At 36.6% G+C, this 26079-nt stretch overlaps 1 long non-coding RNA gene across 1 annotated transcript in view; it reads left to right on the top strand.

The window, feature by feature from the left end:
* Positions 1 to 3046: 3046 nt before the first annotated feature.
* The window catches only part of LOC113255117 (uncharacterized), a 913389-nt gene continuing 890356 nt past the window's right edge, over positions 3047 to 26079 (top strand). The window contains exons 1-3 of the long non-coding RNA XR_007190393.2: positions 3047 to 7708; positions 12022 to 12133; positions 25939 to 26050. This is a non-coding gene — a long non-coding RNA (uncharacterized LOC113255117). The remainder of the gene's footprint in view (positions 7709 to 12021; positions 12134 to 25938; positions 26051 to 26079) is intronic.

The raw sequence follows: 26079 nt of genomic DNA, 5'->3' as shown, positions 1-26079 counted from the left end.
GGCTTGTCCTATAGTTGGAATTATTGGTCTGTGGTCCCAAGTGATCTATAGTTCTTCAATCTTATCCTGGAAATTCTGGGATCTGCAAGTCCTCTCAGGGACTCTGGGGTATACCCAGACCCAAGTAGCTAGGATATGCTTGGGAGTAAATTCTTAACCCACATGAGTTTCTGAAGTATTCATAAGCAGATAAGCAAGCCAAGTGTTAAGTCTATTTGAAGGAAATATATGCTTAGAGAACCTGGGTTATTTCAAAGTAGAGAATTAGATAAATCATATACTGTTAACATTTGCTCAAAATAATACTTAACCATTTCCATTTAGTCAAAATAAGCTTAAAAATCATAATTTATATTTCTACTAAGTTATTACGGTCAAAAGATTTTTTAAAAATTATCTTAAAACTAATCTTGACTTTTATCAGCTATTAGGTTCTTCACTTCTAAAAAGTTAATTCATGTGAAAAAGAGACAGAAAAGGCAAGTCTTTTTGAAAGGAATTCTTTGTTTCTATTTTATTTAAAATTTGTATCCTGTATTCTTCCAAAGAAATATCTATAGCAAACTTCTTTAGACAGATATAATAAGATGATTAAGTTAGAATCTGTAGATCATAAACCAGATGGAAGGAAGAAGAGACAAATTAGAGTTAACTTCAGTTATTTGGGGTTGATTTGAACCCTGAAATTAACTGTGGCTAACAGCAGAGAACTTGGACAAGACTTAGTTTCCATTACAAATTGCTGCCTTTTTACCACTTTTGCTCTCCCCTTCTTCCCTTGTCTCCCTGGGATTAGAGAAGTGCTGAGTTAACTGAGAAGTATCTCTCATTGAATTGGGGGTCAAAACCTATGGCAACCCATCCTCATTCTTCAGCCCCCCTGCCCCAACTCCCAGCACCATAGGGAAGGGGAAATGCTAGTCCCTTGCTATGCCTTAGTGTTGTTAATCTAGTTAAACTATTCCTACATAATCAAGAAACTTGTCCTAGGAATCCAGCCTAAGGTTAAAGATGAGTGAGGGCTGAAAGATAAAAGAGCTTGACTTAGAATACGATTTATGGCATTGATGTAGAAGTTTCTAAAGTGCCAATTCACACACTCATTATTTGCCTAATGACATACTCCATATTCTGTTTTCTAAAGAAAACTTAGAAACATGAAATTAAAAGAAACTAGAATTGCTATATTGTGTGACCTTGTATCTTAAAACGTGGCTTAGGATTCTAGTGAATTAAGCATCGGATACACTACATCAATAGCTGCTTAGTGGTTCCTAGCCTCAAGGAAGCCAGAAATATAGGGGGGCTGTGGGAGAACTGGGAAGGAGTCGGAATGTTGAGTGGCAGGGAGACACTGATGGCAAAGGACTGCTGAGTAGTTATTGGTTTGTGTATTCAAGTGATTTATAGATTTACAATCTGAACTTGGATGTTCTGGGATATCCAGGACCTCTAGAATGTGGGGAACCTCTAGAACTAAAGAAAGACAGTATCCTCTAGATTTCAGTTTTTGCCCTGGTACTGACTCTGCTTGACCTCAGTTTTCAAAAGGGCACAGAAAGAAATCTGAGTTCCATACTGTTCTAAGATGATTGTGGGTGGCATCTACTAATGGAATTGAATAGAAACACTTGGTTCTAGTTTCATTTCAAGACCTGTTTCATTCCTGTGCCTGATTGTGCTTTTGAGCCTAAGGTCCCATTTGCCTTGTATGCATAAATAGATACAGACCAATAAGAGGAATCATTAACTAGATTTGTATAATCTATGAGTCTAATTTTTTTAAAAAGATTTATTTATTGGGGCGCCTGGGTGGCACAGCGGTTAAGCGTCTGCCTTCGGCTCAGGGCGTGATCCCGGCGTTATGGGATCGAGCCCCACATCAGGCTCCTCTGCTATGAGCCTGCTTCTTCCTCTCCCACTCCCCGCTTGTGTTCCCTCTCTCACTGGCTGTCTCTATCTCTGTCAAATAAATAAATAAAATCTTTAAAAAAAAAGATTTATTTATTCATTTTAGAGAGAGAGTACAAGTGGTGGGGAGAGGGAGAGAATCCCAAGCGGACTCCCCACTGAGGGCGAGCCCCCACACTGGCTCGGTTTCATGACCCTGAGATCAAGACCTGAGCGGAAACGGACTCAGATGCTTAAACAGCTGAGCCACCCAGGCACTCCTCCATGAATCTAATTTTTTAAAGCATTATTGTGTTGCATGTTCAGTTTTGTTAATCTATTAACTAAATCTTTGTTTTGAGGGTGTTATCTTTTGGGGGAAGGATTTTGATTCTGGTAATTATGAATGTATTAAGAACAGATTTACATGGAGAACAGATAACAGTCAAACCGGAGGCCCTCTAACCTCCATCTTTAATCAGCCAATTCTTCTCTTAAATCTTTCCCTATGCATTTTTTTCAAGGAGGAATGTACTTAATCTGTTCGAATTAAGAATTTGGAGAGAAAAATAGGACAAGATATATGTTCAACCTCCACCAGGGGGACCTATTGCTGCAACTAAAAAATTAAATCTGAGGAAGAACATGCATTTCACATGCCAGTTACATGACAGTAATTTCAATTTTTTTAAAGTATATAAACAGTTGAAAAAATGCTATTATAGTCCACAAAATGGTATTTCACGTTATAATTTTATTTTTACATTACATATTAAAATTAAAATATAAAAATAGAGATATAAGGCATGTTTTTTTGTTAACCTTTTTTAGTAGACTGACTATAAAAAAACACTCCATCTTAGTATTTCCAAATGAGCTAAGAGATTAAGAAATGATGTAAGATACGAATGAACAGCATAAATCAGAATGAGAAAAATTCAGAAATGAGGTACTAGAATTCAAGAAAGAATTAGAAAAAAAAGTAACCTGAGTATAAAATGAAAATATAAACTCAGTCATTATCTGAGATACATTTATTTAAAATATCTATACGATAACCTACATAAAGGCAGAACAAATCTTTTTTACAAAACACATTTCTGAATTTTACCAATTCAGTTTATTTTATTCCCTGTTCTGGCTTTTGTCTGGGACTTAAAGGCTTACAATTTTTATGAAATATTTTCATTCATATAATGTATGAATACCATAAGATTCATAATCACAAAATGGGTAAGTTTTATAGTCACAAAATTGGGAAATCCATATTTTTGCTTCACTTCTAGGAGTGAGGACATATTTTGTGCTTTCAGATTATACATGTTTTCTTAGCGTCCGTTACTATCCTATTTATTCATACCAGTATTTCTTAATACCCCTTAATATTTTTTGTGGTTTAAGTAATTCCATTTCTATATTTTGGCTCTTTTTACCTGACTCATATTACTACCTTCTTTTTTATTTTACTGATTAGAAGTAATCTACAGTAATGGTTTTCAGTGATGAGTAGAGTTTACAAATTCTGTGGGGCAGATAATACTATACCCATTTTTCAGATCAGGAAATTGAGGCTGAGAGTGATTACATTACTTGAGTAATGTCTCATACTCTGCCTTCTGATTCTCAGCCCCAGTATTCTTTCCACAATACCATAGCTGATTTTAATAATCCCAGATATGGACTAACCATTGTTCCAAGCATATTTCTTCAACTTAGACTAGTGAGCTCATAATTTGAGTTAGTGTGCCTTCTAATCAGACATGTTTTTCTTAAGAGAAATACCTTGCTCTAGATAGCCCTTTGGATAATTTCCATTGTCCTTAGTAAATATCAACACAAGGTATTTTAGATATAGTAAGAGAATTTTTTAAATAGATACTGTAATACTACACTTTGCTCCACAATGTAGTTATGATGCCTTTGAATTTCTGCTTATACACACACACACACACACACACACACACACACACATTTTTCTTCCCAAAGAAAAGTTTTAACTCTACATTAATAAGAATGGAATGCAGTTTAAGCTTATGAACTGGAAGTGTGTCCTAGACATATGAAAAGTTTTACTTGTACTGAGAAATACATGATAAAGTGCACTGAATAGAATTTCATCTATTCAGTTATTTTTGTAATAAACTGTTACATGCTGGGATTTGGGGTTAAACCAGACATTTCTCTACTGTTGGGATTAAATATTGGTACAACCACCACAGAGGGCAATTGATAACATCTGTCAACACTATAAAAGCTAGACAGCACTTGGCTCAACAACATGTTCTTTGAACTTTAGCCTATGGATATACTTGTACACATACAAAATTATGTTTAAGATTATTCATAGGTTTATTATACCAAAAATTGGAAGCAAATGTCCCTTGATAGGAGGTTGATTAAATAGAATACTATACAGCTGTCAAAAAGAATGAGAAGGCTCTATACTGATATGCAAAGAGCTTCAAGCAACATTAAATGAAAACTGCAAGCTACAGAATAGTCTTAAGTTACCTTGTGTAAAAAGGGAAGAATAAGAATATATTCATTATTCCTTGTACATACATAAACTCTTGAAAGGTACACAAGGGATTAATAAAAGTGATTACCTGCTTGGGATTGAAGGCAAAAGAGGCAACTGGATAGCTGAGGAACAGGTAGAAGAGACACATTTTCTTTAGAATGATGAGAATATTTTACCTATTCTTAAAATGTATGTGAGAAAGAGAATATATAAGCCAAAGATTAAGTAGACAAACTTTTGCTCCCTAAAATGACAATAAAGGGATATATATATATTTTTTAAAAGACATAACACTTGCAAGGACAAACAATGGAAGAGGAGGAAACAACAAATTTTGGCAAGCTGAAAAGCAGGTGAATGAATGGTACTGATTCAGCAGACCTACAAAGCCAAATTCTTTGCTGACAGTGGGAAAAGCTGAGAAGCTTTCGCATTGCAGATTCTCCAAAATGTTCAGGAATTGACTTTACCAGGTATCTCTGGAAATGAGATTGAAGGTGGGGCTAAAAATAGGAGGATTGGTTGGCAGCCTCTTTAAGAAGCAGTTAAATCCCCAATTGCACAGCCAGACAAATTCTCTTCCCCAGTCTTCAGGTTTAGCCTCTGGAGTAGGGGGAACAACACAACAAAAAACTAAGCAAAACACCCCACAAAACTCTCTGGATTGAGAGAAGGGGAGGAAGGGGGCAGTAACTTGCTGAAAAGAAAGTGATTAATCGAGCATTTGCCTACTGAATACCAAGACCCTCTCCCTTGCCTCTTTTCCCACTTCGTGCCCAGATTAACAGTCCAGTCTAAGCTGAAGATGCTTCATTATGAAATCTGACCAGTCAAGAGAAAAGACGTCTGGGGAACCCAATGAAATGACCAGCCAAAACACCCTATAGTAAATCTCACAGTTGACAAGTGCTAGCATTAACTAAGAGCTTTTAAACAACTTTTTAGTACCTCCAATTTTAAATATGAAAAACCAAGTTTACTAAGGAATTGAGGAGAGTTTTAACAGTGGAAGGTGAATTCACTATAGTGAATGCTGTGTTGCATTGCTCAACTCTGCCCTTCAAGAACTGAGGCAGTCTTTCCTCCAGCTCCTGTTGATGTTGACTTGAGGGCTGTATAGTGTCACTTTACTCCAGGCTTACATCTCTTCCCCAGAGCAGACCATATCCAGTCTGGTTGAGATATGGGATTTGCATCGTGGGCACAAAGATATGTTTCCTTTGCCTCATTTAGGAGTACCTCTGAAGGCCCATCCCATCTCCAGAGCTCTCTATGGGATTGGCTGTTGAAAGTGCATCACAATTCAGTTTTTAATTGCTTAAATGTATTGCTCTTGAAGGCACTCCCCAATTAACCCATCTGCCCGTAAATCTCAGTCTCAGGAAACCCTGCTCACAACAGAATCCAAAACAAATAAATAGAAAAAGGTGGGAAGAAAAGGAGTAATAACTTCAGGTAGATAAGAGAAGATACTAAATCCATGAGATAAAAAATGCAAGACACCCTAGAAGAAACCTTGAAAGAACATAAAAGAGCCACTGGGAATTAAAGAAAATATATGATGGCAGACGTGAAAAAAATTGAATACATAACTTGGAAGATAAAGTTGAGAAAATCTCAGAAAGTAGAAGACAAAGACAAAGGGGGAAAAAGATATTTTGAAGGTCGTTCTAATTATCTGGCATCTGAATAAAAGAAGTTTCAGAACAGAGAAATGGGTATCATGGGGAGGATAAAGGGAAAGCAGTCATCAGTAAAATAATCCAATAATATTTCTCAGAATTTAAGAATTCATTTCCAGGTTGAGTGCTTGGCCCAATCATGTATATTAGGGCACCTCAGCAAAATTTCAAAATACTGAGGGACAAAAAGAAGATTCTGTAAGCTTCTAGAGAGAATAGATAAGACACATAAAAAGTATTGTAGGTCAGAATGACTCCTTAAACACTGGAAGCTTGAAGACTATAGATCAGTAGGATCAAAATGGTGAAGAAAAATGACTTTCTAGCTAATACTTTATACCTAGCTAAACTATTAATGAAGTGTGAGGTAGAATAAAAACATTTGCAGACCTACAAGTCCTCAAAATATTTACCCCTCTGCTTGTCTTTTCTGGAAACTCCTGGCAAATATACTTCCCTAAAAGGAGGGAGTATAATAAGAAACTAAAAGATACGATATCCATGAAAAAGCCACACAGAAGCAAAGCAGAATCTCTATGATGTGGGCTAAGAGCAATACCAAGATCCTGTGCTCTTAGGCATAGAGAGTGACCAGTTCAGACTGGAGCAAGTCAGAAGGGTTCTGGCAGAAATTATTCAAGAAGATGAAATTACTAGAATACCTAATATGACTAAAAAATTGAGAAGAGATTTAACAATTTTCAGAGAATTTGGGGTTAAATAAGCAAAAGTAAATGCAAGACCATTATTAACTCCAGTGAAATGAAAATCGATGCAAGAAAAAAGTAATAATAATGTTCTTTATTGCTTGACTCCAAAACACATATCATAAAAGGTGGACATTGAATATTGATCTAACAAAAATTTATGAAATAATATTAGGAGGATGGAGGAAGTGTGTGTTGTATACATGTGTGTATATGCTCATGCATGCGTATTTGTTGGAGTTAGAGAAACGTTCATCTTCTATAGATAGAACTGGTAATGTAAGCATGGAGCATACTTTAGTATTAAGAGCATGAACGGAGTCCAGACTACCTAGGTTTGAATTGTAGCTCTGCTACTTTCCAGTAGTATGATCTTGGGCAAATTACTTCTCTGTGAATCGGTGCTTATATGTAAGAGGGAGATAATAATAATAATACATATCACACAAGATTACTGTGAGGATAATATAAATGTGAGCTTAGAAAATCACCATACTGTTATATAGTAACTACATATAAATATTTTCAATTTATGTTATCTATTGTAGACTGAACTGTGTCCCCCACAAATTCGTATGTTGAAGCCCTAACCCTCCAGTACCTTACAGTGTGACAGTATGTGAAGATTCATGCACATGCCTTGAAAGAGGTAATTATGTTAAAAGGAGACACTTAGGGTGGGCCCCAATCTAATCTGACTGGTGTCTTTATGAGAAGAAGAGATTAAGACATACAACGAGAGACACAAGGTATGCATAGGCGCAGGAAAAAGACCATGCATGGACACAGTATTTCCTTCTCACAGGTGGCACACAGAGAAGATGGACATCTGCAAGCCAAGAAGAAATGTTTTAGGAGAAACCAGACCTGCTGACACTTTGATTTTGGGTCTTCTAGCCTCTAGAATGGTGAGAAAATAAATGTATTACTCGAGCCACCCAGGCTATGATTCTTTGTTAGAGCAGTCTTAGCAAACAAATACATTATCATATCATTGAAAGATTGGATTGAATACCATAAGATTCAATTTGAAGAGCTGAGAGTGCCTTTGGGAAGCAGGATATGACAGTGGGGAAGAGAGATTGCTTTGTTTTTTTTTTTTTAAGTGAAAACTTTGTAGAACTCATCAACTCCTTAAACTATGTATATTTATAACTTTGATAAAAGTACAAACAAAAAAATGGAGGGCAGTGTCTGAAAAAATCAGAGTTACCTCTTGCCTTTTTTCATCTGAGTGATTAAGAACTCTGGAGTTCTCTTTCAAGCACTGTGGCCATCTGGGGTTCTATCAAAGATGCCATCAAATGGGGATTAATGGCACTTTGGGCACTCTTTATTAATGCCGGCTAAATTTAGTCTAGCCTCAGTACTGTCCAACTAGCTAATTAGGACTCATTGCTCCTGGGTAGGAACCTGACTTCACCAATAACTCTTTTGTAGCTGAGCCCCCTCAGAGACACTGTGAAGTTCTCACAGCACTTGATAAGAGATGTTATATATCAGTTATGGGGATAATTTTTTTAATATTGTATTTCCATATAGTTTCCTTTATCTGGCCTCTGTTTTCTCTCCCTGTGGCCCTTCTGACAGGGAAGATATAATCAGCTAGTAATAGAAAGCCAACTAGAAATGTTTGATCATAAGGAAATATTTTCACATATAAAAAGAAATCTTGAGATGCTTGGTTAATACGTGGGAAGTCCAGTTAATGGCTTGGTGACATTTTTAAGGACCCGGGTTTCCTATCCTTATTCTGGGCTGCAAGTTGTAGCATGCTGGCTACTCTCTTCGTAGGTGCAAGATAACTGACTGCACCAGTTCCAGACCTCATGTCCTCAGAAAAATTATCCAACGGCTGCACAGGAAATGACATCCGTACTCATATCCCTCTCTAAGAAAGGAACCTTTTGCCAGAAGCTCCAGCACAGCTGGACATCTCGATGACCCTAATTGCATAGCATGTCATTCTTAAACTAAGTAGCCAGAGTAATGGAATTACCAGGGTTCCCTTAGTCCAAATAATACTCTGAAGATGGAGAGATGCTCAGGCTCCCCTGAAACACACCTCTGACCCATACTTGAATAAAGTCAGGATCATTTTAGCAAGGAATAAGAGAGGAAAAGGGCAAGCGTCATGAAATAGGGAAGAAGATATATATATATATATATGTTTTAGCAACAGTTCTGGTATGATAGGAAGGGGAAGTAGAAAATTCTCTCACTGGGAAGAGGAGAGAGAGAAAGGAAGGTGGTAGATCAGAGATGACTGTTCTGCCCTCCCTACCTGGAGGTTTAAATTTAGGGAGGGATATTGTGGACAGAAATTAAGGGTGATAGAAACACCTGAGTCCTGGTGAAGGGACCCTTAGTCCTGGCTTCTCAAGACAGCCTGGAAACTTCTAAGTTTTTTAGGGAATCCTGAAACTGGTATGAAGCCATAGCCAATGGGTGACTGTGTAAGAGATTAGATGGCTGAAAAATGGGGCTAGGTAAAGGGTCTGATATTGTGTACAAATTCCATATAATCTGAAGTTTTTGCAGAAGGTGGATTTTATGCCTGGAGACTTTGGTCGAGGCCAGGGTCTTTCTGGACTGCATCCAAAAGAATGGACAAAACCTGAAGCACAACAGGGGCACTCCCCTCAGCTACAGCATGAAAATATGAAAGCTTCACTCTGCCCTTACTCTTCCCAGGAAGGTGAAAGGGGAAGGAGGGGAATGAAAGAAGGTGAAAAACAATCCTGACAGGGACTTTGAACTTTTCATTGACTGAATATTCACAGCTCACGATGCAGATAGATGGAATTACATTTAAGTGGCAAGTTGCTCTTGGCCAAAGGAATATGGCTCCAGAATAAGAGATCAGTTATGGTGAAGAATTATCATTTTTCCTCACCTCAAAATATATGAATTTTGGCTTTGTTATATTTTACATTTTCCAGGATTATCTTCCTTTTTTCACCTTTTGGGGAAACATTGTGAGAAAGGGGAAAATAAAACAAAAAATATGAAGATGGAGATGTATAAGATCCTCTTGAGAAAGGGCTAATGCTACATTTACATGAACATTAATTAGGATTATACAAAAATGATGTAAAATTATTTAGCTGAACACTTTAAGAAGTTAATATGGTTAATCAAATATTTTTAGTGTAAGTAAACCAAATATGATTTGGGCTTTTTAAAAAAATGCATGCATTAAAATGTTTTTTTATTATGTAAAGATAAACATGATTCAGTACAGAAACAAGCAACCAGGTCACTTATATTTATTTTGTTTGCATTATGTTTTCTTTTTACTACATATGTTTAACCAGGTGGAAAACAACAGAAAATTTTCGTTTTTAAAAACAAATATAACCTGGTCAGGAACCAAATTTACATTCTAATTACATTATAATAAATCAGGAATGTTTATGGTCCCATCTAGCACCCAGTTAAAACTCAACACATGTATAACAATAACAAGAAAATTTGTTGGCCAAAATGTTGTAATAGCTACTCAAAATACATGAATAAATTTTAATACTCAGAAAAGAAATAACAGACATACAGAATGTATTTGAGGCACATGTATCATTTGAACAAGTGCCAGAGTTATGTAGCTGAAGATTAAAGTGTGACTTAGAGATATATTCCACGCCGTATGCACGTGCATCGCCTCCATTAGCATTAATAGAATTTACATGCACACAGAGGAGAGAACTGGAATTTGTTGAAAGGCAAAGGAGGAATGATTTTTAACTCTGCCTGTAATTCTAGAGGCATGGGACTATATTATTAAAAGCTCTGTGAAAGGCCTTAATTTAGGAACTGAGATATAGAAGCTCGATATCAACCTACTACATGTATACTTCGTTTGTATTATTAGAGAAAAGTGAGCCAGGCAGGCTAAAGAATTTGTCAAAGACTGTTCTGGGATCACAGTACTGTGTGGGAAACAATATATGCATTTTGGATGTGGAATAATTTGAGGAATATGAACAATTTCTAATCTGAGACAGAATGTAATTGATGTATTTGTAGCCATTAGCAGGTGTGCGTGTGTGCATGCACACACACACACACACACAACACACACACCAGTTACTTATATTACTTATATTCACCTATATGCACCTGTTCCCTACCCAGACTTTAGGAAGATTTAAATACTTTCAACCTATTGAGTATATATATTTTTTCTTGCTGCAAGAGTATCAGAAAATTGTTGAATCCTAAGGTTCCAGGGAAATTTGGAGGGAAAAGTAAATTTGTATCCTCCCGTGTACTACTTACCTGGAAATGACTCTCATTAAATATACCCATTCCTTTACTAAGTATTAGGAAGAAATAAATTAGCTAAATAATTAATCAGACCAAGATGCTGACAAGTGATAGACTTAACTTTCTGTGGGAATAATTGTATGTGAAAGTGCAGTTTATTTTGGAAAGCCCCTTGGCAATATATTCATTCATTCATTTGGCACATTCTTGGTGAATGTCTACTATGTACCAGTCACTTTTCTGGCTCTGCTGACCCAGAGGCAAGTAAGATAAAATTCCTGAGCTCATGGACTTTACAAGTGAGCGATATGCATTAAGGACTCTAAAAAAAATGTCTGTACTTTTTGGTTGTTAATATATCTGTATTAATCCAATCTGATAAATACTTAGAAATTTGCACAAAGATTGATGCATATGTATTCCCATTGCCTCATTATTAAATGCTTAGATACTTTTGCATATGTTTTGAAATTCTCTACAATAAGAAAAGAATATATCTAGTAAAAAAGAGTACTTTCAATTGTCTTGATTTTTTTCTGCCCTTTTTGAAATTTCTGAGCATACATTACTTTTTTAATTATAAATGTCTTTTAAGGCCCTTTTAGTGTAAACATACAAAATTGATGAACTTTGGGGGCAGAAGATATTTGTAAAAAGCAACTCCTCACTATTCCCTTGCTTACACACATTGTCTTCCCCTGACTTTTGAAAGATTGCTACTGCCCGTGCCAGAATCCTGTAGTGGATTTTTCTGTATCATAAGAAACTAGCTCAGAACTGTTTGAGATGCCGGGTATGAGTAGAAATATTTGGGCCAAAATTGAGCTTTAAATGAGAAGAAACATTGGAAGGAGCCTGGGTGTTTTCCTACTTCTTACTAAGAAATGTGAATTGTCAGGTGCTCAAATACAAAATATGTCATGAAGTATTCACAAGTATTCCATTCTTCTTCCAGGCAATGGAAGGATTGAAAGTCTCACCTCCTGTGAAGTTAGGTGGACTATGTCACGTGTTTTGGCTAATGAAATGTGAGCAGAAGTGCTATGTGTCAACCAGAGTTGGGAATGGTAAGAGCCTGTCTGCACTCTCTGGGGTTCCCTTGCTATGATGGTCATGAAGCTCTGTGTCAAGATGGAGCACCTACAGCTTGGGTTTCCTAGTGACTTAGCAATAGGATTGAAACGTCCTGTGCTCCTCTTTTAATATTTAGTATGGACAGAGTTAAAGGGTTGTGTTAAGTTACCACATTGTAGAAGTTGTTTATTATTAGTCCAGTCCCATTGAACTAATAAAAAGGTAAACAAAAATTATGATATTTTGGTATCTTAACAACACAGATTTCCATCCACAGATCACTCATTAAATAGTTTGTCTTTCAAATGAATCATTTATTTGTTGTTTTTTTTTTTTTTTTAAAGATTTTATTTATTTATGTGACAGAGAGACAGCCAGCGAGAGAGGGAACACAGCAGGGGGAGTGGGAGAGGAAGAAGCAGGCTCATAGCGGAAGAGCCTGATGTGGGACTCGATCCCGGATCGCCAGGATCACGCCCTGAGCCGAAGGCAGACGCTTTAACGACTGCGCTACCCAGGCGCCCCTATTTGTTTTTTTTTTTAACCCAAATGGTTATCATACACTAATGAGTCAGGAAGAGTTGAAATCTCAGACATCAAGTCATTTATACTTTCAGTATCTACCCCTTCTGGGGGAGAGAATGTCTCTAGGTTTTAACTTTAGCTTTCTCAGTGGGTCATGTCAGTCACAGGCAGTTCATAAGATGGTGGGAGTTGTTTTTGCATGGCTGTAAAATAATAATAATAATAATAATAATAATAATAATAATAATATATAGATAGATAGATAGATATAGATATAGATATAGATATAGATATCTATCTATCTCTCTCTCTCTATATATATATATCTCCACCCCTCACCTCCATTCCTGACATAGAGCTCTTGAAACCCTTGTAAATAGGGGTGCTGGGAGACTCTTTTGTCCGAATATTTATCTTTGACTGCAGTTTCTGACACAGAGCTCTTAAGACCTTTGTAATCTCCAGAGCAATAGGAATGTCCAACACAGAGCTCCTAAATTCCTTGGAATTTCCTGGGCGATAGGAATGTCTTGTTCTAACGAGTTGACTCTAGGTAGGCCCCTGGGTGGGACTGGTCACCAAAAAGATCAAGTCATGATTAAAAGTTTGAGACTTTTAGTATCACCCTTCATTCTCTGGAGAGAGGAGAGAGGCTGGAAACAGTTACTATTCCGTCATACCTATGTAACGAAACCTCTATAAAAACCCCCATAGGACAGGGTTCAAGGTGGTATGTCTTCATGGAGACTGAATTTCCTGTGCTCGGGACCTTCCCAGATCTTATCCTATGTATCTCTTTATCTGACTGTTCATCTGTATCCTTTTATCATATCCTTTGTTATATTATAAACTGGTAGACCTCTCTGTTTCTCTGAGTTCTGTGAGCTATTCTAACAAATGATTGAATCTGAGGAGGGGGTCACGGGAACCTTTACTTTGTAGCTAAGTTAGAAGTTGTGGGCAGCCTGGAAACCTACTACTTACAGTTGGCATCTAAAATTGGGGGCGGTATTGTAGGATTGACCCCTTAACCTGCGGGGTCTGCACTAATTCTAGTTAGTGTCAGAATTGAATTGAATTGTAGGACACGCAGCTGGTGTCACAGAAAACTGCTTAGTGTGAGAAAAAAAAAAGACGCTCCCCACATCTGGTGTCAGAAGTATTGTGAGTGTGGTAGCAGTGTCAGAGTAAAGGAGAAACACAGAGAAGAGAGTTTTTCCTTACAAAAGGCCCATTACCTATAATCAAATCTTCCCATAGAGGGTCAGAGAGCAGTGTGTGGGTTCTTTTGTGGCTCAGCCACAAAAGCCATCTACAAAAATAAGACCATTGCTTTAGATGTGGGTAAAGGATCTTTGAAACCTTGACCTTGGAGAATGGAGAATGCTTAGTATTTTTGTTTACTTATTTTTATTTATGTTAAACTAGAAGTTTCTAAGTATGATTCTGTGACTCATAGTTTACCTACTACTTTGTAACCATACTTATATGTCAAGTAAATTGTGACAAACTGAAGGGACTTTTGTTTGTTAACTCTGCAAAGTATCTATTATAAACAAATGGGATGCTTTTATGCAATAGATAGTTATGAAGCACCTAAGATCATACACACTTTCCTTGGTGTGTATATTTTATTGGTTTTCTCTGCAAATTGATTTTGATTTTTTTTTCATTCAAATAGTCACCCCAAATTTCCCAAATTTATATGGACTCAGTTTTTATCACCAGCAGAGACAGATTAGAATGGTTTAATCCTAAATACAACTTCCTGGAAAGAGAATCTGATTGGATAAGCTTTAGTGTAGTATCCAAATCTGGCCCAATTAATTGTGGCCTACGGCAACTGGTTACTGAGTAACACATTGATTTCATGATTCATCTCTGGATGGGGTAGAATATTTGCTCTCAGAGACAGAGGCTGACGACCCAGAATGTGTAGGCTGCAAATGTAAGTTGAAACACAGTACAGTTGGAAATCATTGCTCTAGTGTATTACTAGTACAATTAAATTAGTTGTATACCCTCAAAGGATTTAACTATCACAACCATTTTATAAAATTGTTCCTTTAAGCTATTATAGCTGTTAAAATATTTCTATATGGTTTTTATTTAAATTAATAATATAAGAGAAAACGTGATTTGGGGCATGTCATTTTAACAACCAAGTTGTACTTTATAATAAAAAAATTACTGTATACAATCATAATATCAGTGAATATATAATAACATATGGAGATGAGAATGAGTTTTGAGTAAAGTTTATAGAAAGTATATGAAATAGTGATTTGAATGATTTAATTATACTAGAAGAGATATTTTATAAATCGAACAATATGTTTCAAATTCCAAACTCAAGGAAGTAAAGAAATTGTTAAAGATTTACATTAGGGCAGTGTTTTCTAAAGTATTAGCTTTATAAGCTGCTCCTCCAGAAGGTTCTATGCTGTATAAGAGAACTGCTACTACATTCCCCTCTTGAAAACTAACATTTCATATTAGTGTATCAGAAGCTCTGATATGTCCTGTCAGAGTGAAAGTTGCTTAACTTTGTAACCCAAAATTATTTGAGTTTTTTTTCTTTTAGCTGAATAAAAATGCTTCAGAATTAGTGTTATGAACTCAGCAAGTTGTCTTACTTCGAGGGTTTCATATCACTCACTACCTATTAGTTTTTATATACTCCTAAAGTCAATTGAAGTTACTATATTCTAATAATACATGTTTTAGAAAAGACTGGTAAGAACAAATGTCAGGCAAATGTTGGCATTTGGTAGGTTCCTCTCCTCTTTTGATATTCAAACAGCCCCTAATAGGGACCATATCACTAGGGGGGCATGTTGTTGATGATTGATAATTGATGGATTATCAGTTTGTGTTAGACAACTCCACAAACCACCTAAATGAGCATATGTTGTGAAGTTAGGCTTAGTCATTTTAATCTATACTTTTATACTGCAAGCATCTCATCTCCATGGATACCATAACAAACAGATGTTCTTAGCTGAAGTCACTTCGAAAGAGTTCAAGTGATGATAAATGGAAAAGAAAAAAAGACAAGACTTCACTTTACTCTTTACCAAGCAAGGTACATATTTAGTCATTCATATATTTATCCAAATAATATTTATTGAACATTTACAATGTGCTGGGCACAATGTAGAGATAGGCAGTCCTGCCCTTTCAGAATGGACTTTTCTTTTTTTTTCAGATTTTATTTATTCATTTGACAGAGAGAGAGAGAGAGAGCACATGAGAGCACAAGCAGGGGGAGCAGCAGAGGGAGAGGGAGAAGCAGCCTCTCCGCTGAGCATGGAGCCAGATGCGGGGCTTGACCCCGGGACCCTGGGATCATGATCCGAGCCAAAGATAGACGCTTAACTGACTGAGCCACTGAGACACCCCAAAATTGTCATTTTGTCATGAGAAAGAGGCTTGTCTACAATCTGATGCTAAATATTACACTATATTCCAAGAATAAATACAGATTTCGTGGGAGGTAGGCATTGGAGTTGGTATTAAGGAGGTTTGGGGTTAACTCTTAGCCAATTACTGAAGGCTTAGCATAATGGTTCTCAAACTTCAGTGTGAGTGTGCATTAGAGAGGGCTTGTTAAAATACAAACTGCTGTCCTTCAACCCCAGAGTTCCTAATTCAATAAGTCTAGTGTGGAACCTGAGAATTTGCATTTCTAACAAGTATGCAGGAAATGCTGATGCTGCTGGTCTTGGGACCACACTTTGATAATCACTAACATAGGGAGTGTATTAGTTAACTATTGCTACTATAACAAATTATCCCAAACTTAGATGATTTAAACCAATAAGTATTTACTATCTTACCTAGTTTCTGTGGGCCCAGGAAATTGGGAGTGCCTTAGCTGGATGGTTTTGTCTTGAAGTCTCTCATGGGGTTTTAGTTAAGACATTGGTTAGAGCTGCAGTCATCTGAAGGCTTGGCTGGGACTGGAAGATCCACTTCCTAGGTGGCTCACACACATAACTATTGGCAGGAGGCCCCAATTCCTCACTGACTGTTGGCAGAAGGATTCAATTCCTTATCACAGCTAAGCCTTCCTTACCTCTTCATAGGGCTGCTTGACTATCCTCATGTCATGACAGCAGGCTAAACCCCTACCCCCCCCACCCCGAGCAAGTGATCCAAGATCAAGAACAGGAGGAAGCTGCAAAGACTTTTATGAAAGTCATACATGGTTACTTCAACCACATTAAAAGTGAGTCACTAAGTCCAGGCCCACTTAAGGGGAGGGGAATTAGCATCTACCTTTTGGAAGAAGGAGTATCAAGAAATTTGTGGATGTATTTTAAAACCAGTAAGAGATTATACTCTAGTACTTCACTAATAATTAATTGTTACTTAATTATTAGTAAATTAATCAGTTACTCACTCTTCCAGGATGATAATATGATAGAAGTAGAAATGCTGAGTGGTGGGAATTCAATAACCAGAACTGAGATTACCATACTTCTACTTTCTGTGATTTCAAAATATTTTGAAAATGATAGTTTAACAATATTACCCATATTTTGAATATTACTCATATTTTGAATATTCCTATTTTGTTAAAATAAAATGAGTAGGATTGTGTATCTAAGGATGGATGAACCTATATAGCTCTAAGTGTAAGTTTGAACCAGTAAAGGTTAAGAACATGAGGTCTGGCATTTGAGGCCTGGCTCAATCCCTTATTAGCTGTGTCATCTTAGGAAAGTTATTTAGCCTCTCTAGAATTCAGTCAGCTTCCTCGTCTGTAAAATGGATTTAATAATAGTACCTACTTTATAGAATTGTTTTGAAGATTAAAATGAGACACTAAATGTTAAAGAGCTAAGAAAGTACTTGGATATTTTTGTTTCATTATTTATGGATATATACATATACATTAAAAATAGAACAATTCAGAAGGGATTAAAATGAAAAATATAAGTTTAATTTAGAGCATAGCAGACTTCACTGACTATTTGGTGAGGTTAAAAATTTATATCTCAGTCAGACAGCTTTAAATTGTATTAAGCTCTGCTCTGTTTAAATGAAAAAAAAAAAAAAAACAATTCGGCGATTTCTTGTAACTTGCACTCTAGCCCTTGCTATATGGTTTCCCTTTCTCCTTCTCCATTCTTCCTCCCCGCTTAAGGAACACCCTGTTCCCCAAATTTGTTGCATTTTAATGCAGAGAAATGTACTCCTCCCTTTCTTTTTTTTTCCTTCCGACCTGAATTTCTCCATTCAAAAGGGTCTGCATGATATTTTCCTATACAAGTATCATTCTTTCTCCCTCTAAGAAGAATTCTAGTGCCAGTTATTTGATATATATTTTTATTTCCGCCATTATAGATTAATTCTTAAAATATCTATTAGCAACCATGGCTACTGATTATGCACTTTATTGTAACCATGAATAAGCTGAGCCTGTGATCTACTCAAATAGAAAGGTGGGAAGTAGTAGGTCTGGTGCATACCGTGTGTAATGCTTGCATATATTCTTGATAGGTTCTGAGGAATGATATATCATGAACATTGTTTTTAATAATCCCAATTGTCACTTTGTATTCCATGTCACATAATTCTGACTAATAAAAATTTTAAAACCTCAATTTACCAGAAGGCAAATAACCTCAATTTGAAGTTTTAAAATATACTTTCTTTAGAGGACAAAGGTAAAAGCCGGGGTTATTGGCTCTTAGATTCTGGCCCAGGATTCTGTGTCTTTAACTTCAGAGGTGTAGAAAAAAATGATTAGTGGTCAGGATGATGGCTGAAGTGTTGTCAAGTCTTGTCATCAAAACAGGCTTTTTTATGGTGTATCCTTTACTTAATGCTTCTCAATTTCCTCTGAAGATCGGATTCAGAATCACTCCAGAGTTACATTCATAAATACCAAATTCAAGTGGAGTCTCTTAAGGAAGAGCCCCAGAATCTGCATGGTAGCAAGTTCTCCAATAATTCTTCTGCGCTATAAAATTTGCTGTGCTTAATAAAACAGTTTTAGAAAGATGTCCAATAACAAACTTGAATCTACAAAAAGGATTTTCTCCTTCATGATTAGTTAGCCAAAGATTATATTAAACAATCTAATTGTTCTTGCTAATTGAAATTTTATTATAATGTGGTGGGTTGATCAATTTTGTTTTAAAAATTCTATTTGTACCCTTTAATTAGACAGTCAGTGTAGCAATGAATATTTAATGGGTGGTTTTAATGAGACAGGTATTAGAAGAGTGGAGAGGTATAGCATGAGAAAAAGTTAAGAACCCAGGTCTCCTTACTTCTAGTCCAGTGCTATTTGTGTGGGTTTTATCTTTCTAGGGTTGTTTTTTGCCTCTCATGCTCTGTTTTTAGTTTTAACAAAAATAAAATTTCACTCAATTATTTTATCTTTTTCAGGTTTCATTAGGGGTGTGTGTGTGTGTGTGTGGTACAGTTAGAAAGATCATAGGCTTTGAAATCAAACTGAATTGTGAATTCCAGTTTTGCCACTTACTATCTGAGTGATTATAAACAAATTTAATAAGTTCTGTGAGCCTCAGTCTGTTAATGGGATAATTCCTACGTTATAAGATTATTGTCAGGATGAAACAAATAGATGCTTACATTTGTCTCTTTTACTTTTTCCTTAGAAAAATTCTGGCCAATATAAAAAAGTATTTAGATTAATTTAACTCGACCAATGGTATTTAACATTTTGAAATTATCAAATTATTTGTGTTTACTTTTTTCCATTAGGCAGTTTGAAGATGAGTAAGGGTGTTTTTCTGATTAATTGGTTGTTCTTTCAATTCACAGTATGTAATATTGATCTATCTTCTCTGTAAGGAAAGTATGTATCGAAGTTGCAAGGTACTGAGGAGTCTCTTACTCAAACTGTATCTCCTTTAAGCAAGTACCAGAATCCAAGCTTTAGGAGGTGCAAAGGAGAGAATTTTAAGTTACATGTGCCCTCAGGTTGGATTCACTAATAGACAGACACAATAAACAGATGGAAAGGTAAATAAAAATGGAAGACTTAAATAACATTTCAAGCAACTTTAAAAGAGCTGACGGAACCGGGCAGTGACTAATTGTCATAATGCCCACCATTAGCATGAATATGTGCTAATGCAATTCTCTGAAGAATAGTCAACTTTTACATAAAATAAAAGCATCCACCTGAAGCTGATATTAGCAATCAGAATTACGTTTTTCTCCCTCCTATCTCCAGGACAACCCAGGGAGGGCAGAAAGGAATGATGTCCATTGTTATTTACCAATCTCTATCTTAAGTTGATGAGACATAAAACTGGACCTTACTTTTTAGTGTTAGAAATTATTCATGAGAATAGCAGTGAAGTATGTAGTATTTAATCTTTCTTTGTAATGATTATAATAGGCAAAGAGAAGAAGGACTATAATGATCAAGCAGTTGGAATGTTTCCTTCGTCCTGCTTATGGTGTTAGAGCACATGTTAAAATAATGGCTTATGCTTTGATTCTAAACACCCTTTAATAAATGAGTGGGGAAGCTGGATCTGTATACCTAGACAAATTAAAATTAAAAAAATCAAATGAAGTTTAAATTAATTAATTTTAGGTGCCTAATTTGAATATTTCAGGTATTTATTTTTCTCCACTCTTTCCCTTGCATCAGTGATTTTTTTTTTTAGGATTTATTTTATTTTTAAGTAATCTGTACACCCAGCGTGGGGCTTGAACTCACAACCCCAAGGCCAAGAGTCGTGCGCTCCAATGACTGAGCCAGTCAGGTGCCCCTCACCCATGATTTTTATAATTTCATATATTTTCCTCCTTTATTTTATTTAGGCTTTGTAGGATTTGTATACGTGTGTGGGTGTTATCTATATGAACACTTCCATATTTTCTGGTTCCATTAGTTGGTCCACGCCCATGCTGAATTTTTTCTGCTCTAGCCCTGGAATCAGCCATTTCTCCAAAGAGTCCTGGTTCCTTTTATTTATGTCTTTAAAAATCAAGATCTGGGGGCTAGGTGTGTTCATTACTACTCAGCTGTCATTGCTTCTAGACCCTATTAGTGGTCATAACAAGGAAACACATTCTCTTTCACTCCACCTCTCTGTATATAAAAACTGTGATTCATACCAGTATCTCCCAATTGCAATCTAACACCACTGGATCCATTTTAGCCTTCCCCTTTTCATTATTTGTAAAATAGATATTTGGCTTTCATTGTCAACAGTATATTTATTTGCTCAATCCTAGAATATAATTTCAAAATAATTTATTAATTAGGGTATAGTACTTCTGTACAGTTTCTTTTGTCTTTAGACTTAAAAATATATTAAAAACATTTTTATCTGAAGTCACTTATGTTAGTCCTTTTTTCCTTTGTCCCCTTAAATAGGGTTATGTTATTCATGTCTAATAGAGTTAGGCTCATTTGTCGCTGTTTATATTCCATTTTGGGTTTTCTCCAAGGCCTGGTTGATTTTAAACATTTATTTGTATTTTGTGTATGTGAAACAATGTCATTATTCTAAAAATCAGAATTATATAAAAAGATATACTTAGAGATAATCCCACTTATGCATTCTTCCTGCTCCTTTTCCTCCATTCCTTTCATTCTGTTCCTACCCCTCGTAGCTACCCAATTTCATTCATTTCTGGTTTATCCTTTCTATGTCTTTTTGCTAAAACTAGCAGATAACATGTGTATTTCCTAATATTTCCCTTTACTTTTTCTTACATGAATGGCAGAATACCATAGATACTCTTTTGCCTTTTGCTGCTTTCTTTTAACCATGTATCATGGAAATCACACCATATTGGCTCATAAAGATCTTCCTTATTCTTTTTTTATAGCTGTGTAATTCTCTCTGTGGATGTAGCTTGGTTTATTCCTCACCATTCTATTTAGGGGCATTTAGGTTGTTTCTAATATTTCAGAATTATAAATAATGCTGCAATGAATAACCCTGTACATACGTATTTTTCTGTTGTTTTAAGTGTATCTTCAGGATAAATTCCTAGAAGTGAAATAGCTGGGTCAAAAGGTAAATGCATATATAGTTTCATTAGGTATTGTCAAATTCCCCTCTGAAAAGGTTTACCAGTAATGTATGAAAGTGCATGCCTTTCCACAGCCTCACAACAGAATGCATTCTCATGCTTTTAAATTTTTATTAATCTGGTTTGTGCAAACTTTAATTTTAATTCTCTTAAATTTTACTGTTGATTTGGAACTAACACGTTGAGAATTACTCTTCATTTTTTAGGATCTATCAGATGATTATTTTGAGATCCTGTCACTTTATGATTTTTTTTCCTTTGGTCACAATCAAAAAGGTTTGGTCTATCCATTCACTGACTACCTATTGAAAAAATATCTTGAGTGGCTTCTGTTTCCCAGACAGTATGCTAAGATGCAATACTTGCCCTTGAGTTGCTTACTGACAGAGAGGAACAGGTTAGCAACTAAATGGACAGTATAGATAGACACAGCTCTGCATGGACAAGACCTTTCAGTGAGGGAAGAGAGAGCCAGATATATTCTGAAATTGCAAGTAATTTAATGCAATTGCCATATAGAATTCATGTATGTACTCTTAGATGTGGTGAAATGAGAGAGAAATACAGTTCAAGAGGCATATTGAGAAGTTTAGATGTCATCAGGAGGACAAAGAAGACTTACTAAAAAGTTTTAAGCAGAATAAAGATTTGATCAGGATTTTCATTATGACTATGACAATGAGGGGTTTCCAAAGAGGTTTATCCTCAAAGTGTTAAACTATATTGTATACATAGAGGTAGGTATGTTAGGTCATGTAAAAGAAAGCAAGAACCCCTAAGGCAAGAATTGACTGTGACCTTTTAGAAGGCAATAACTTCTTTAAGAAAAAAATGGGTCAATCTGAATGGGGTCAGTAATGAAACAAGCAAAGTAAAGGGAGATGTTATCTGAGAGGAAGCGTTTGCCTGCTTTGGTGGCTTAAAGTGGGTCCTTTATTCGAAAAAGGAGCTGCTCTTCGAGTCTGGGGTTTTCCAGTAGAATTTGAATGACACAAGTCATTATAGGTATTGAAAACCAAGACCATGTATACCTGGAACAGCTTATGGCTTACATTAACATGACTTTACTCTTCAGGTGCTTCATTAAGGTGACTTTATTATTCCAGTTTTTTCATCAACCTGATTTTACTGTTTCAGAAAGTTATTGCCTGGGAAGATCAAGTTGCTAATAACTTTATTGTTCATTTCAGAAAGTTCCTGAAAATCCTTTAAAAAAAAAGATTTATTTATTTTTAGAGAGAGAGAGAGAATGCGCACACTAGCAGGGGAGGTACAGAGGGAAAGGGAGGGAGAGAATCTCTAGCAGACCTTGCTCACTGAGCTCAGAGCCCAAAGTGAGGCTCAATATCTTGACCCTGAGATCACGACCTGAGCCGAAACCAAGAGTCGGACGCCCAACCGGCTGAACCACACAGGCACCCCTGAAAATCCTTTTAAACTGATATTAAACTACTCAAACTAAAGCAACATCAAACAGCTGTTTACTTTTCAAGAATTGCTTTGAAACCTTTATTTTTGAAAACCTTCCCCCTTCCGTGTCTACCAATCCTAAACTATTAGGTCACAGATTTGCCTAATCATAATCAAGCCCCTTTTCTCACACCAAAAGATCCGTCTTGAACCAAACTCCCCAAATCTTAAACATATCTGATTTTTGCTTTTTCTTCTTCCAAAACACCACCGAGATCCTTGTCAAAGTAGTGGCCTCACGTACTGTGGCAAGCAATAACCTCAAGTTTGCCTTATGGACAGGTTATTTTGGTGGTGTTTTCAGGGACTCAAGTACATGCAGGATTCATTTCTTATTCCATCTACAAATGATGATTTTGCATGAAGGGTGACCAGTAGTTTGGAGCCCTAGGCCTAAATTAACAGTCCAAGAATATCTGAGGTAACTTTGTAATTTTTTGTCTTTCTTTCAACCTGGCACATGACATTTACAGCCAGAGCAACATCAAGGAATGTCATCGTGCCTCACTCGTAATTACTGTTTTTCAAATTAGTGAATTTGGAAACCTATAATAGGTTCAGGAAAAAGTGAGTGACCTATGTATCCTAGCCGATCAGCCTACATCAACCAAGAAAGACTTTTGAAAAAAGAGCTGTATAGATTTTATGTAAATTTGGTATTTATGAGCACCAAACTTTTAGCACTGACATCTGCCTGAGAAGAAACTTCATTTACAGCAGCGGCAGAAATGAAGTTCACTGTGAACTAGTTTTGGATACCATATGCCTTAACTTGCAGAAGAGGAGGGGAGAAGAGGCCTTTTAAAAACAGATTTTTCTTGCTCTCACTGTGTATGATGTTGCATGACAACATTGTGACATCATAACTTAGGCTATTTTCTTTGCTGTTGCACCACTCTGGCACCGAGGCGCGCAACAGCACCTCGGATGTGTATGGTGCTTTCCCTTCATGGAACTTCAGGCACTTCACAGGCATTTTCTTTCTAAACCTCACAACATCTCTCAAAGGTATTGCCAAACTGGAGACAAATTTCACAGTTTAATCATGTGGAACACATTGGTAAATATAGATGTGCCTTTTAGAAAGTTGCTTCAAAGTGTATTTTGCAGCTCACGCGACGTTTCTCAGGGTGTAAACCAGTGGTGTAATGTAAAGCTTTTGGCCCTCCCCCATGCGAGCTGGGAGGAGAGATGTGTTTGGCAGCCTGCAGTGGTGCAGGAGGAAAGGGGGTCGTGCGGAAAAGGCAGGCTGACTGTTTTGTTACACGTCCTGCCCTTTTCTTCCTATCTTCCCCGCACAGGGGTGCCTCCTTTTTCTCCATCTCGTTCTTTTCTTTGCAGCACCAAAAAAGAAAACTGAGTTCTAAAATTTAACTTGCAATTAAGAGTTTGGTTAGATTTCCAGGGCACAACACAAAAGTCCATTCATTTCACAAGGCCTGTTGATTATAAACCTGGCAATCTTTTTTTCTTTTTCTTTTCTTTTCTTTTCTTTTCTTTTCTTTTCTTTTCTTTTTTTTTCCTTTCCTTTCCTTTCCTTTCCTTTCCTTTCCTTTCCTTTCCCTCCTCTTCTCCTCCCCTCCCCTCCCCTCCCCTCCCCACCCCCTCCCTTCCCCTCCCCTCTTCTCCTCTCCTCTCCTCTCCTCTCCTCTCCTCTCCTCTCCTCTCCTCTCCTCTCCTTTTCTTATATGTGCTGCCAAAGGGAGCACTATGATCCTGGCAATCTAACCAGTACTTATAATGTAGTTTTATGGAAAAAGGAGTTCTTATGAAATGGGAATGTGGCAACATTGCAGACATGTCTGTGTCTTGCTGTAATCTCTTCAAATCCAATATGAAGAGGAATGGGCTTTTTCTCAGAATATTTCTGCCTTCCAAACCACACCCTTTCCTTCCCTCATCACCACACCTCCCGATCTCCTAGAAAAGATCCCCTCGTGTGAAGCAGAGACCTGGACGTGAATCCTAGTTGTGTCCCATAATAACTGTATAAACTCTGAGTCGTTAAACCTCTCTGAGACTGTTTCCCCACTTGTAATTTTTACATACTACTCACAGGGATGTTGTGAAGATTAAATAAAATAATATATATGGAAAAATGTGACCAGTGAGAAACATCTTTGACCGTCTGGTTTTCTGGGGATGATTTGTTCCACCCTTTTGGGTATCGTCCAAGCCAGGACATTTTCAAGAGTGGAAGAGGGAGCTTCAGGACAACACACATAAACTGGGACTGTCCCAAGCAAACCAGGATGTGTGATCAATCTCTATAGAGAGAATTTTAAGATGCAAGTGCCTCTGTCTAATTGCACATGTTATTGTGGATGGGGATGCCTGCATTGTATGAATAAGAATATCATTTATTGCCCACATATAAGCCAAACTTCTACCACTTCTCTCTTATTTTCACAACTCTTCGTAGGGCTTATATTTCCCCAAATGTGCTACATGGACAACAGGTGGCACGTGAGACTATTTCAAGTGGTATACAGCAAACATTATTATTTTTTTAAATTGGTAAGTCAGATCTATAATTTTGGAAGTAAAATTTTTAAAATAAGTTTTTTTAGACTAACATTTGAATTGATTTAAAGAAAACAATTAACTAAATCTAACTAAAATGAGATTACGGTTATAGGAAGGTTGACCTAGAATGACTGACAGGTGGGAAGGCCTGCTTGATTGGATGCAGCCAGTAGAATGAAAGAACAAGCCCCTCAGTATTTGGATAAACAGCATTATAACATATCACCTTTCATTCTAGGACAAGTGCTTTGTAAGTGTTGGAGTTAAGATAAATACCCAGTTGTAGCCCAGATGAGGAGAATAGAAATGGAGTAATTGCAGTTGAAGATTAGCCTTGGACACATTTTCTGGTAAGTTTTCAGTTTCACCACCATTTTTA

The sequence above is a fragment of the Ursus arctos genome, unplaced genomic scaffold (assembly GCF_023065955.2).
Source record: "Ursus arctos isolate Adak ecotype North America unplaced genomic scaffold, UrsArc2.0 scaffold_5, whole genome shotgun sequence".
NCBI classification, from domain to species: domain Eukaryota; kingdom Metazoa; phylum Chordata; class Mammalia; order Carnivora; family Ursidae; genus Ursus; species Ursus arctos.
This window is presented reverse-complemented; position numbering and strand designations above follow the sequence as displayed.